The 13,008-nt window shown below is 41.7% G+C and overlaps 1 protein-coding gene across 1 annotated transcript in view; it reads left to right on the plus strand.

The window, feature by feature from the left end:
* Positions 1-4,062: 4,062 nt before the first annotated feature.
* CTNNA1 (catenin alpha 1) overlaps positions 4,063-13,008 on the plus strand; it is an 86,336-nt gene continuing 77,390 nt past the window's right edge. Inside the window, exon 1 of the mRNA XM_070732702.1 lies at positions 4,063-4,600. The gene's annotated coding sequence lies outside the window, so the exon portion shown is untranslated. The remainder of the gene's footprint in view (positions 4,601-13,008) is intronic.

Below are 13,008 nucleotides of genomic sequence, written 5' to 3' on the forward strand. Positions count from 1 at the left end.
GCGTCCGGGTGGGTGGACGGAGCCTCACGCTCCCTTCGCGACCAGGTCTCCAACGACCGATAGGCATGTGCAAACCGGGACCATTTCCCCTCTGCCTGGTTCCAATTACGGTATTTATTCAATGACTTATTCAATTATTTCAATTAAACAATTGAATAATTGTATGGGTGACATGATGCAAATAAAGCATCAACCTCTAGCATTAACTGTGTGTCTACTAATGCTTATAGGGATGATACAAATCACATGCATTTTATATTTATATTTTACAATATAAAAATGTTGGATGGCTACAACTCAGCACTTTGGAATAGTGCCCATCTGCCCATAAAAATGACAAATAAGTAAAATGTATCCTTAGTTAGACTTACTTACTTCTATGTATTATATTTACTAGTAAGGGAAGTTATTATGAATTTATTGGAAATTTATTAGAAAGGAAGCAAACCCTGGGTCTGAGACAATTTCCTTTCCACCAAAAAAAATGGAAGGGTAGATAATAAAAGTGCATCTATCACATTTCCAGCAATTCTAAAATGACCATTTGTTTTAAAGGAAGACTGCAATATTGTGGAAAATCCATTCTAGTAAATTCAGAGACTGCTCTCTTATATGGTAATATTTGATACCATCTCTAAAATACCACTCAATTCTTAAAGATAATATGTTTTTGTAAAAAGGGGGGAGCATTGTATCTTATTGATTGATTGATTGATTGATTGATTGATTGATTGATTGATTGATTGATTGGATTTATGTTTGGATTTGTTTTCTTTGATATTGGTAGCCACATTCTAAGTATCTGAAATTTCTTTTCTACAAGCGAAGGAGTTAGCACAGCAATCAAAGTTTGCCAAAGTCCTCTCTATAACCCCAGTACATCTGGAAATACCAAGTTACCTGATCTTATACAGGAGTTCCCTTAACACTAAAATCATTAACATATTTATATTTATTAAAGGGAATATGCCCTACATGGCATTGGACCAGATTACTTACAGGACTGCCTTCTGACACATGAATCTTCTCTGTGGGGGGGACGGCCCTCTGGAATCAGCTCACCCTCGGAGATTCGTACTGCCCTAACTCTCCTTGCCTTTCGTAAGAATTTGAAAACTTATTTATGGCGCCAGGCTTGGGGTCATTAAATCCCAGCCTCTGGCCACTGAATGTCTAATATGCTTATGGTTTGTACTTGAATGAATGAATTTTGATGTTTAGCTTTTTATGTTTTAAATTAAGTACTGTATTTATATTAATTGGATCCAATTGTATTATTGTACAGTTTTATTATTGATATGTTGTGAGCCGCCCCGAGTCCATGGAGAGGGGCGGCATACAAATCAAATCAATCAATAAAGGTAGCCTTCATATTACGCCCAAAATTCCTGTTGCTAAGCTACAGTTAAGTGAAGTGTTTTGCCCCATTTTACAATTTTTGCCATGGGCTGTTAAGTAAATCACTACAGTCATTAAGTGAATCAAGTTGTCATGAAGTTTCCTCCATTGACTTTGCTTTTCAGAAGCTAGCAAGAGAGATTACAAATTTATTTATTTATTTATTCATTCATTCATTCATTTATTAGATTTGTATGCCGCCCCGTCATTGAAGCAATTGCTGTAAATCTAGAATAGTGTTTCCCAGAAAGGAATGAATACTATATACAGTGTTCCCTCACTTTTCGCGGGGGTTGCGTTCCGAGGCCGCCCGCGAAAGTCGAATTTCCGTGAAGTAGAGATGCGGAAGTAAATACACTATTTTTGGCTATGGACAGTATCACAAGCCTTCCCTTAACACTTTAAACCCCTAAATTGCAATTTCCCATTCCCTTAGCAACCATTTAGATTATTACTCACCATGTTTATTAAAGTTTATTGAAAAATATATATATTAAAGGTGGACGAAAGTTTGGTGATGATATATGACGTCATCAGGCAGGAAAAACCGTGGTATCGGGGGGAAAACCGCAAAGTATTTTTTAATTAATATTTTGGAAAAACCGTGGTATAGACTTTTCGCGAAGTTCGAACCCGCGAAAATCGAGGGAACACTGTACTCTAATTTCTTTAGCAGAAGGTAAATACATCTCTATAAATAGTTGAGTAAATCCTTTCAAAATTTGTAATTCTATAAAATTTTCTTGGCTAACTTTTCCTATATCTATGTCTGGCATAAGGTAATTTCAAGCATAATATTTTGATAGATGTTTAAAAATATGACTGGATAGTTCTTTTAATTAGACGTACAGTATATCCTTCCTTACATTCTGTAACTCGTGGCAATGTACTTAACACTCCCTCTAACCATACCTGTGAGATGAGTTGAGATCAGCCATGGGTTGTTCCTGGTTCTGCGAACCCGTAGCGCTGACAGAGACTCTGCCCACCCTGGGGTGCCTGGGGTGCTTCCACGCATGCACAGAAGCGTTATTAGCCAGTCTTAGTTCCTAGAGGTCCCAAAACGTTGGGCTTCTTTGCTTCTTGTATAGGCGGTCCTCGACTTAACGACGGTTCGTTTAGTGACCGTTCAAAGTTACAACGGTGCTGAAAAGAGTGGCTTAGGATCGTTTTAGACATTTAGGATCCTTGCAATATTTTTCATCAGGTCACAATATCAAAATTGAGACGCTTGACAGCTGGCTCCTATTTATGATGGTTGCGGTGTCCCTGATGTAATACACGCACATGTATCATATCTATCTATCTATCTATCTATCTATCTATCTATCTATCTATCTATCTAATCTATCTATCTATCTAATCTATCTATCTATCTATCTAATCTATCTATCTATCTATTCTATCTATCTATCTAATCTATCTATCTATCTATCTATCTATCTATCTACCTACCTACCTATCTAATCTATCTATCTATCTATCTATCTATCTATCTAATCTATCTATCTATCTATCTATCTATCTATCTATCTATCTAATCTATCTATCTATCTATCTATCTATCTATCTAATCTATCTATCTATCTATCTATCTATCTATCTATCTATCTATCTATCTAATCTAATCTATCTATCTATCTATCTATCTATCTATCTATCTATCTATCTATCTAATCTATCTATCTATCTATCTATCTATCTATCTATCTATCTATCTATCTATTTTATTTATCCAGGTCTATGTGCACTACCTAGAGAATGCATTGAGCACCAGAAGGATCTGGAGAGTTTGTTAAAGAGCAGAAAGAACCCACATTTTGAACAAAATAAATAAAGCTTATCTGACAAAAAAACTGGCTGAGCTGGCATTGTTTTCTGCTCCGCTGGCAATCACACTTAGCCAGTTGCACTCAGGTTGTATTTTATTCTTGATGTTTTGGCCCAACTTTTGTGCTGTCTTAAGTTCTATCTTTAAAAAGAACGGTGAGATGTAAGCATCCTCGATTAAAAAAAAAATCATCAAGGATGTTTCTGGAAAAATAGCCATGTGCTGTAGTAGCAAAAATAATAATTAAAAAAAACAGTGAGCTTTTAAAGGCCAACAAATTTATCAGGGCATTTTTTTTTACCCATGCCTATGGTCAAGTTTCACTTTGGCAGTTGCAATCCAATGGAATATTTCTTACTATTCTAAATATTTTCTTTCTGTTCGTTTAATGTGGACTTCTTGTAGACACATAATGTCTGCTTTTAATTTGGTTAATTTCGTTTAAAAAAAAAGTCTCCTTTTTCTGGGCTCTTCAGCCCTTTAATGTTCAGTGATACTAGTTTCATTTCTTTCTGCATTTTTTTTAACTTTCCAAACTACTGTATTAGTAAAACTCTACTTGACTTTTTGTTTTGTGTGTGTTCTTTTTACTAAGAAGCGCATTTTAAAAAATCAACTCTTCCGGAAGGTCTGGTGAGCCTTCCAAGGAAAGGAAAACTCCTCTTTCCACAAAAATGCCTATCCCGTAGTCGTGACGTCTTTTGCACCGGAGTCCGTGCCTCCCCCGCCCTCAAAAAAGAGGTGCAGGCTCTCCCGGTCCGTATACGGAAAAGGAGGAACACATACTTCCCTCCCCTCATGTCCATAAAAAGGTGTGTTAAAAGTCAACGCGCGCCCCTTCGGGAATCTTCGGAAGAAGGTCCGAGCGCAAAGCTCGGTCTGGAAGTCTCACCTGAAACTCTCGCCCTCATTCACTCCACCCTTCCCTCCCTCCCTCCTCCCGCCCGTCCGTCCGCGCGCGCGCTCTCTCAGTCCTTTGCTCTCTGCCCGCTGCCGTTTCCGAGGAGGGCGGTGCTCGGAAGAGCCGCCCGCTCGTCGGAAAGGACCGAGGAGGGAAGCAAGGCGGCCGAGGGCGGTGCTGGGACGAGCCGCCCCAAGGAGCAGAGGGCGGTGCCGAGAAGAGCCGGGGCTGAGCGTACGGAGGGAGGTGCCCGGAAGAATCCCGTTTCCTCCTCTCGTCTCCCGGGCGGACTTTTCCAGGCTGAGTTTGGGACGGGGCGCGGCGCGGCGGAAGCGGGAGCAGTAGCAGCACTACCAGCAAGCCAGGCCCGGGCTCAATCGAGGCGGCCGCACCTAACCGAGAAGGACAAAGCGGTGGGCCTGTTTGGAAGGCGGAGGGGGGAGGAGAAAGCCAGCGCTTAATCGCCGCAGGTAACTTTCGGGGTGGTTGGGAGATGTGGCGTGGTGGCGTCGCTTTGTCCGGCTTGGGCCTTCTTCTCTTGGAAACTTTTAGAAGTGGCTGCTTTCAAAACAAACCCAAAAACCCAGCAGCAGTGCGGCAGGACCGAGGGCGGCCTCGACTCCCTTCTTGGACTTCCCTTCCCCGTAAAAGCTAGGCAAGGAAAAAGAGGGAGAAGAGACCCGGAACTGGCCGGAGGGGGGACTACTCTTGCTTTTAAGTTCTCTTCGCCTCCTGTGCCAGCGGCCTCTGTGCTAGTCCCCCCTTCATCTCTCCGCCTCCCCCCCTCGGGGCGGTGTCCCCATTCCAGTTCTCTTCCGAAGGGAGGAAAAAAAGGCAGGCGGAGCAAGAAGGAAGTCGGGTTTTCATTTTTCCCCCCGAGTTTGTTCGGGAGACACTGACTTTACAATAGTACTTAGACTTATATACCGCTTCGCAGTACTTTAGAGAGTCAGCGTGTTGCCGCCCCCCCCCCCCCAAACAATCTGGGACTTTGAGGGCCTGCCGTACAAGGAAAAAGTTTCTCGCGGGTTTCATGCTGCCAGTGGGGTCGTCTCTCTCTCACACACACACACGCACACTCTCTCTCTCTCTCACACACACACGCACATTCTCTCTCATACACACCCACATTCTCTCATACACACCCACATAAACACACGCATTCTCTCTTTCTCACTCATTCTCTGTCTGACACACACTCATTCTCACACACACAAACACACACTCATTCTCTCACACACAAACACATTCTTTCTCTCTCTCTCTCTCTCTCTCTCTCTCTCTCTCTCTCTCTCTCACACACACACACACACACACACACACACACACACACACACGGCTCGCCCTGCTGAGGTGTTTTGCTATGACTGCCAGTGGACCTTTCTCCCATAAGGAAACGGGAGTTTTAAAAGGGGGAGGAAATGGGGATGAGGAGGGTGGAGAAATGTACTCTCCTTTTTTTCCTCCATGAGAAGTTGCTGGCAGCTGAGAGAGAGGAAATCCTGGGTTGCCTTGGTTCCCCAATGGATGTAAAAAAGAAGCACTTTTTGTGGGACTTTTCGAAAACTTGGCGTTTTAAAAAAAGAGCAACTAAAGTGCTGGCTAAGCGGTTATTAGAGCCACCATCCTCTAAGCCGGGTTTAAACTTTACAGTATGCGATTTATTTTTTAAAGACGATTGTCAAAGACAGAAGCGGGGGTTTTTGTTTTCCCCCCCAGAAAACTGCTTGCCTTTAAATCTTTCTGGCTAAACCCTGTGTTGATAGATAAAGGCCTGCGGAAGGCAGCTTATGAAACAATCACTGTAAATCTTTTAGGGATAAATAGTATATTTTTTTCCCTAGCTACTGCGTTAAACTATTAGCCTGCCACATTTTTTAAAAAAAAATGGGTTTCTGTTATATATGACTCAAGAATTTCAAGTTTCATAAATCTGGTCTGGCGGGGTTTTGTTGCTCTTTTTAAGTTCAAATCTGCTTCTTGAATGGACAGGATAGATTCTGTTATTTTCTTATAAACTTCCTTTCCTATAAGTAGCATTAATCGTAAACAAATGAATGTTTTTACTATGAAAAGTAACTATAATCTTCAAATATATATTTTTTTTGCTGACCCTGAAAACAAGTTGGGTATCTGTTCTGATTGAAAAAGAGGATTTTACAGATTTGGTATTAAACTACCTGGAGTTGAGTGGTGACATTAAATATTCATAGCTTGTCTCAATTGTATCAGTCTTTATTATGGTTCAAATACTAAAAATATTTAAGTGGTTCTGGTGCATTATTGAATATAGTAAGCCCATTTTATATGGATCATAAAATATTTTACACAGGGCTGTTGTTGGCTGTGCAAAATTGAAATTTAAAGTATACAGAAGTAATCATGTACAGTCTGTGTGATAAAAAATCCTGCCACTTCATAGCTTCTGTATCACTGGAATATTACTTTCAAAGGCAGTAGGATGTGTTTGTATTGGTGATATTGTGAAAGAAATTTCCATACTGTCACTCACAAGAACTGTAAGGATGTATCTGAAGACACCAGGAATTGTGCTTGATTCAAAAAATGATTTTACCTTTGAAGCACAGGAAAGAAATTCAGCATTCTTTCTGCAACACCATTAAGATTATGTGTTAATAAAATATGGGATTTACTCTGTGTGTGTGCTCACATATTTATGAGATGCATCAGTAAAACTTAGTGTCCAAACATTTTTCACCACCTGTTGCTTTTCTGTTTTTTTTATTTTTTAGAACTGTAACATACGGTAGCATTCATTTCTTGCAGCTGTATATTTTACACAGACATCTATTATGTCACTAGTAGAGACATTGCAATGAAATGCATCAGATTTTTTCCTTATTTAACTACTTATTTGTCCTAATCTAATATTTCTTTACTCACTTGGTCATCTTGGATATGAATGTTTGGTTAGAGCAGGTGTAGGCAAAGTTGGCTCTTCTATGACTTGTGGACTTCAACTCCCAGAATTCCTGAGCCAGTCATGCTAGCTCAGGAATTTTGGGAGTTGAAGTCCACATGTCATAGAAGAGCCACCTTTGCCTACCCCTAGATTAGAGCATAACCAAACTGCCCTTTGCTGCATACATTTGAAAAATAGGCATGATTAAGGTCCACAATTTGGACCTAAATGCTAAGCTGTGTGAGGCAAGAAACAGAATACAGTCTCATATATAGCACAAAGATGAATTTTGAAAATTATACAGTCCCAATGAATACATTTAAATCCTTACATTAGTTTTTTTCTCTGTATTGATAGTTATAAAGTAATGTTGGGAACTCCTCAATTAAAATGTAATAAAGTTTCTTATCAGTAATATGTGACATGCAAGTTGTTCAAGATTTGAAAGTGAAAAAACTCTGAAAAACTCAGATTAGAGTTAGGGAATGCTTTTCCAACCTGTTTTGTTTTAGAAGATAATGTGGTGTCAAGAATAGAAATCTTACTAGATAATTACCGGAACTGAAAATTCATATTCCAATATGACATTGCCAAATAAAAGGGTATATTGGAACACACACTACATGAGGTTGCACTTGAAGAACATTGAGAAGTTTTGATTGGTCCAGAACGAATGCCTTGATATGTCCATGTGACTCTGTGAGCGGCAATGATTACCAGATTGCTTCTAGGTGAAATTCAAAGAGCTGGTTATGACCTACAGTGCCTAGGTGATGGTCATTAAAGGATCACTTATGTCCCTTGTTATGTTCCCAGATGATTTGAGCTGACAGATTCTAGGTTCATTTGATTAAGCAATATCTCTCAATTCCTTGTGGAATCCGGTTGTCCCATAACACCCAGCTGGCTCCTACACTGTTGTCTTTACTAGGGGCCCAAATAGATCTTGGCATTCTCCCAGGCCTTGGAATTGTGGACTCTGTTGGTTACTGAATATTGATTGGTAGGTTGTTGCTGAGTATCTTGAGATTGACTACAATAACAGAATTTTGCAAGTAATTGTTTATCTTCTCTCCCTTATTTGTCAATAAATTCTGGAAGTGCTTGAACTACTTGTTCTGGACCTAAAAATATCTCAGCCCCTTTTTTTTCATAGGCAACATATCTTGAATATCTCAATCAAGGTCACTTTGTTGTTTATAATTGTGAGACACTCAGAATTGTTTGGAGTTGAGGATACCAAATCATATAAAATAATTGTAAGCAATAATAAATAGCCATACATTTTAAGGCTGGCATATTTTTCTAGCACTGGAGGGATGTGTTCTTGATTAGCCTTGTGTTTAAAAATGAGTTGTGTATAGAGTTTGATAGTATCAATTCAATCCATATTTGTGTCGTTTCAGAAGAGTTAGTTAGGAAAACCCAGTTAATAAAGGACAAATAATTATAGTGTGCTGACATGCTCTTTGCCCTTTCCCTAATGGTTTTGTGGGGAGATGGGTACATTTAGCATTAAGCCATAGATGTTCACTGTTTTTATTTTCCAAAACTATTTGTGGGTCATACAATATTTTTAATGAAATAAAGACAGTCGCTTTGTCACTTTGCTTTGTAACATGCCAAATCCCCATTTAAAATTAAAAATCTGAAGATCTTTGAAGTTGTAGAAGCCAGAAGATCCAAAGGAAATGTTCATTGATATATCATTTACCTTGGGCACCATTTTGAGTTTTGTGCATATGTGCATAATTTTTTAATGTATGTATAAAGATTGATTTATGAGCAAGCAGCACTTTTCATACATGTGCCCCTTCTGTGATTGATTCCTTTCAGATATGGAAACAACTCTCCCTTTAAGTTGCAGGATATTCTTTTCCAGAGATAAGGACTCGTACTGCATTTCCATAGAAGGTTTTCTTAAGGGCATGCTTAGGTATTGCAAGATAAAAGACTTGGCACAGAATTCTAGAGAGATGCTTACTGCAATAATTATACCAGAAGGTGCCATTCTAAATATGCTATAGCAATGTATGCTTCAAGTAGAAAATAACATAATATATCACACCAATTTCTCCTGGCTTGCATTGAGGGTGGGTTTTTACTGACTTTCTGTTCAACACTGAGAAAAAATTTCTGAATATACTGTAGCTAGTTTTGATATATGGTCCATAATATTAAATTGTCACTAAATGCCATTGAAATTCTTACATATTTCCAATATAAGTGGTCATATGGTGTTTAGGACAAGTTCCTTTGGGCCTTAGTAGAGCTAACGCCAACTTGGTAGGTTATCTTCTTTCAAACGTCCGAGATTTTCAACTTTTATACCAGAGCAAATGGGGAAACCGAGTAATGAAAGTGTTATCATATGATCAGACCAAAATCATAAATAAAGCCTAGATTCAGAACAAGTTCCTTTGGGCCTTAGTAGAGCTAACACCAACTTGGTAGGTTATCTTCTTTCAAACGTCCAAGATTTTCAACTTTTATACCAGAGCAAATGGGGAAACCGAGTAATGAAAGTGTTATCATATGATCAGGCCAAAATCATAAATAAAGCCTAGATTCAAAATGTTCCTACAAATACACTTTCTTGCAGGAATAACACATCCTTTTCCCATTACCGTTTGTGGAACCATTCACTAGTTCATCCAGTGTTAGTTGAATGTGAGTGCTCAAAATAAACAGTATCAAAGAAAACGTGTTCCATTTATTGTGATTATTGTTTGTCCCCATACTAAGTCTCTGGAGAGTATGCGTTGTGTAACCAAGAGTTCTCTGGATAGGAGGATTAATGGCTATTATATAATCTGCCAGACAAGTACTGTATAGTATACTACTTTCATTAATGATACAGTCATTTAATTGTCATCTAGGCTGCTTGCCAAAGCTACTACAGTATCTCTTGCTGTATCTAGAGTGGAAGTGCCATGGGGAAAAACCAAGGGTAAAGTTTTTGAATGGACTAATGACATCACCATATTGCTATTTCTGCTCAACAATTGCATACATTTTAGACCTATGTCATGGACATGTTTCATTGATTCAGTCATGAAGTGCAGGTTTGCTTGTATGTTTTCATGCATTTAAATTAAACTACAAAATCCACCATGGAACAATCTGCCTGATGCAAGAATGAGAAGTTATCTAGACTGAAGAAATGAAAGAGAAAGAATGGTGTAGAAGAGGTGAGGGAAACAAAGAGCAGAATAGCCATTGAGGGTAGTAATGCAAAAAGAAAATATGGGAACTTTCAAAAAATTCCAAGGAATGAGATCAACCAATTGTATTGGAAGTCTCAGTATGACAGAGAATCACTGAGTTTACAAGAATGAAGAGAAATTCAGTTGTGCTTAAAATAAGTTTATTTCCTGTACCGCTAATTGTAAAATTTTCAGCAACTAGAGTTTGGCTGTTGCAGTTTTCCATAAACACCCTTACGATGCAGACATAAAAATTAATAATCTTTCAAAATTAAAGAAAGGAAATTGGCTTTTGTTTAAAGTATTATGTATTGAAAGTATAAGAGAATGTGTAACTATAATATGACATTGGATGTATCTTGAGTAGCTTGAAAATAGTTCATTCGTCCTATTGGGTTGGGGAATATGGTCAGTTTTCATATTGCAGTTCTTCCACCCATATCCATCCATCTTCATGGAAAATTGTCCTGATCTTAAATATATTAAATTGCATGACTGGAAACTTAGAATTGATTTCCCCCTCCCCAGTTGAATGACTTGGCTTTGCTGTGCATTGAGGAAGTCTTTACTATTTTGGAATTTAGCTGAAAACAACTAAATGATGATTTGGTTATAATTGAAATAAAATAATTTCAAATTGGCTAGTTTGTCGATAGTATCTTTTTGTGGTTCTGAGTAGCAGCTACGTTTTTGGTGAGAGGAGTATCAATTTTGACTCCTGGTGGTTGTGTGCACAAGTTCCTGCCTTTTTCTTTGCAAGATTTAGGGAATGACTTGCCATTGTCTTCTTCCTAGGGCTGAGAGTATGTGACTGGCCTAGGATCACCCAGCTGGCCTGATAAATGGGACTAAATCTCAGAATCTCTTGATTTGTAGTCTGGTGCTAACCACTACAGTGGTCCCTCGACTTGCGCGTTCTCGATTAGCGCGAAACGCTGCAACGCGGTTTTTCAAAAAATATTATTTAAAAAAATAAAATATTAAAAAATAATTTTTTTTTTATTCTTAGACTGAATGGAGACCGCCGGCCGCTCAATCGGGCCGGCAGGGAACAGAATGGAGCCTTCCGCGGCGGGGCTGGGGGAGCCGAGCCCAGCCCCGTGACATTCGCTTTCCTGCCACCCGCAGCCGAGTGATCGTGGGCTCCTTCGCAACCTCAGAGAGCTTCCTGGTTTTCGTGAGCTTTCATGCCCAGGAAGCTCTCCGAGGTTGCGAAGGAGCCCAGGATCACTCGGCTGCGGGTGGCAGGAAAGCGAATGTCACGGGGCTGGGCTCGGCTCCCCCAGCCCCGCCGCGGAAGGCTCCATTCTGTTCCCTGAATGGAGACCGCCGGCCGCTCAATCGGGCCGGCAGGGAACAGAATGGAGCGTTCCGCGGCGGGGCTGCTATGGGGGGGAGACGAGCCCAGCCCCGTGACATTCGTTTTCCTGCCGCCGGCAGCCGAGTGATCCTGGGCTCCTTCGCAACCTCGGAGAGCTTCCTGGGCATGAAAGCTCACGAAAACCAGGAAGCTCTCTGAGGTTGCGAAGGAGCCCACGATCACTCGGCTGCAAGCGGGAGGAAGGCGAATCCCACGGGGCTGGGCTCGGTTATCCCCCCGGCTCCCCTCCTACCAGCCCCGCCGCGGAAGGCTCCATTCTGTTCCCTGAATGGAGACCGCGGGCCGCTCAATCGGGCCGGCAGGGAACAGAATGGAGCGTTCCGCGGCGGGGCTGGGGGAGCCGAGCCCAGCCCCGTGACATGGGCTGGTAGGAGGGGAGCCGGGGGGATAACCGAGCCCAGCCCCGTGGGATTCGCCTTCCTCCCGCTTGCAGCCGAGTGATCGTGGGCTCCTTCGCAACCTCAGAGAGCTTCCTGGTTTTCGTGAGCTTTCATGCCCAGGAAGCTCTCCGAGGTTGCGAAGGAGCCCAGGATCACTCGGCTGCGGGTGGCAGGAAAGCGAATGTCACGGGGCTGGGCTCGGCTCCCCCAGCCCCGCCGCGGAAGGCTCCATTCTGTTCCCTGAATGGAGACCGCCGGCCGCTCAATCGGGCCGGCAGGGAACAGAATGGAGCGTTCCGCGGCGGGGCTGCTATGGGGGGGGAGACGAGCCCAGCCCCGTGACATTCGTTTTCCTGCCGCCGGCAGCCGAGTGATCCTGGGCTCCTTTGCAACCTCGGAGAGCTTCCTGGGCATGAAATGAAAGCTCATTAATAGAAAGAAACAGGCATCATTTCCATTCTCCAGTCTCATGCAACAAATTCAAGCAACAAAAGGATGACAAGCCTCTTCCTGACTTTTATCATATGACTCACAGAAGGAGAGGAGATAGAGAGGTTGATTGAAACAGCCTGGTGCTTATGCCAAGTCAAGGCTTTGAGAACTCTGCTTTAATTATGTCCGGAATGTATCCTTGAAGAATATGTGAGATGATTACCTAGCTAAGCTCTGCAGATAACGGTAACAATTTAAGATACTAAAAAAGTTAAAGACTTTTTTCTTGTTAGAAAGCACAGGCTTGAAAGCACGGGCCGCTCAATCGGGCCGGCAGGGAACAGAATGGAGCGTTCCGCGGCGGGGCTGGGGGAGCCGAGCCCAGCCCCGTGACATTCGCTTTCCTGCCACCCGATTGAGCGGCCGGCGGTCTCCATTCAGGGAACAGAATGGAGCCTTCCGCGGCGGGGCTGGTAGGAGGGGAGCCGGGGGGATAACCGAGCCCAGCCCCGTGGGATTCGCCTTCCTCCCGCTTGCAGCCGAGTGATCGTGGGCT

This window comes from Erythrolamprus reginae, chromosome 1, assembly GCF_031021105.1.
Source record: "Erythrolamprus reginae isolate rEryReg1 chromosome 1, rEryReg1.hap1, whole genome shotgun sequence".
Taxonomy (NCBI): Eukaryota; Metazoa; Chordata; class Lepidosauria; order Squamata; family Dipsadidae; genus Erythrolamprus; species Erythrolamprus reginae.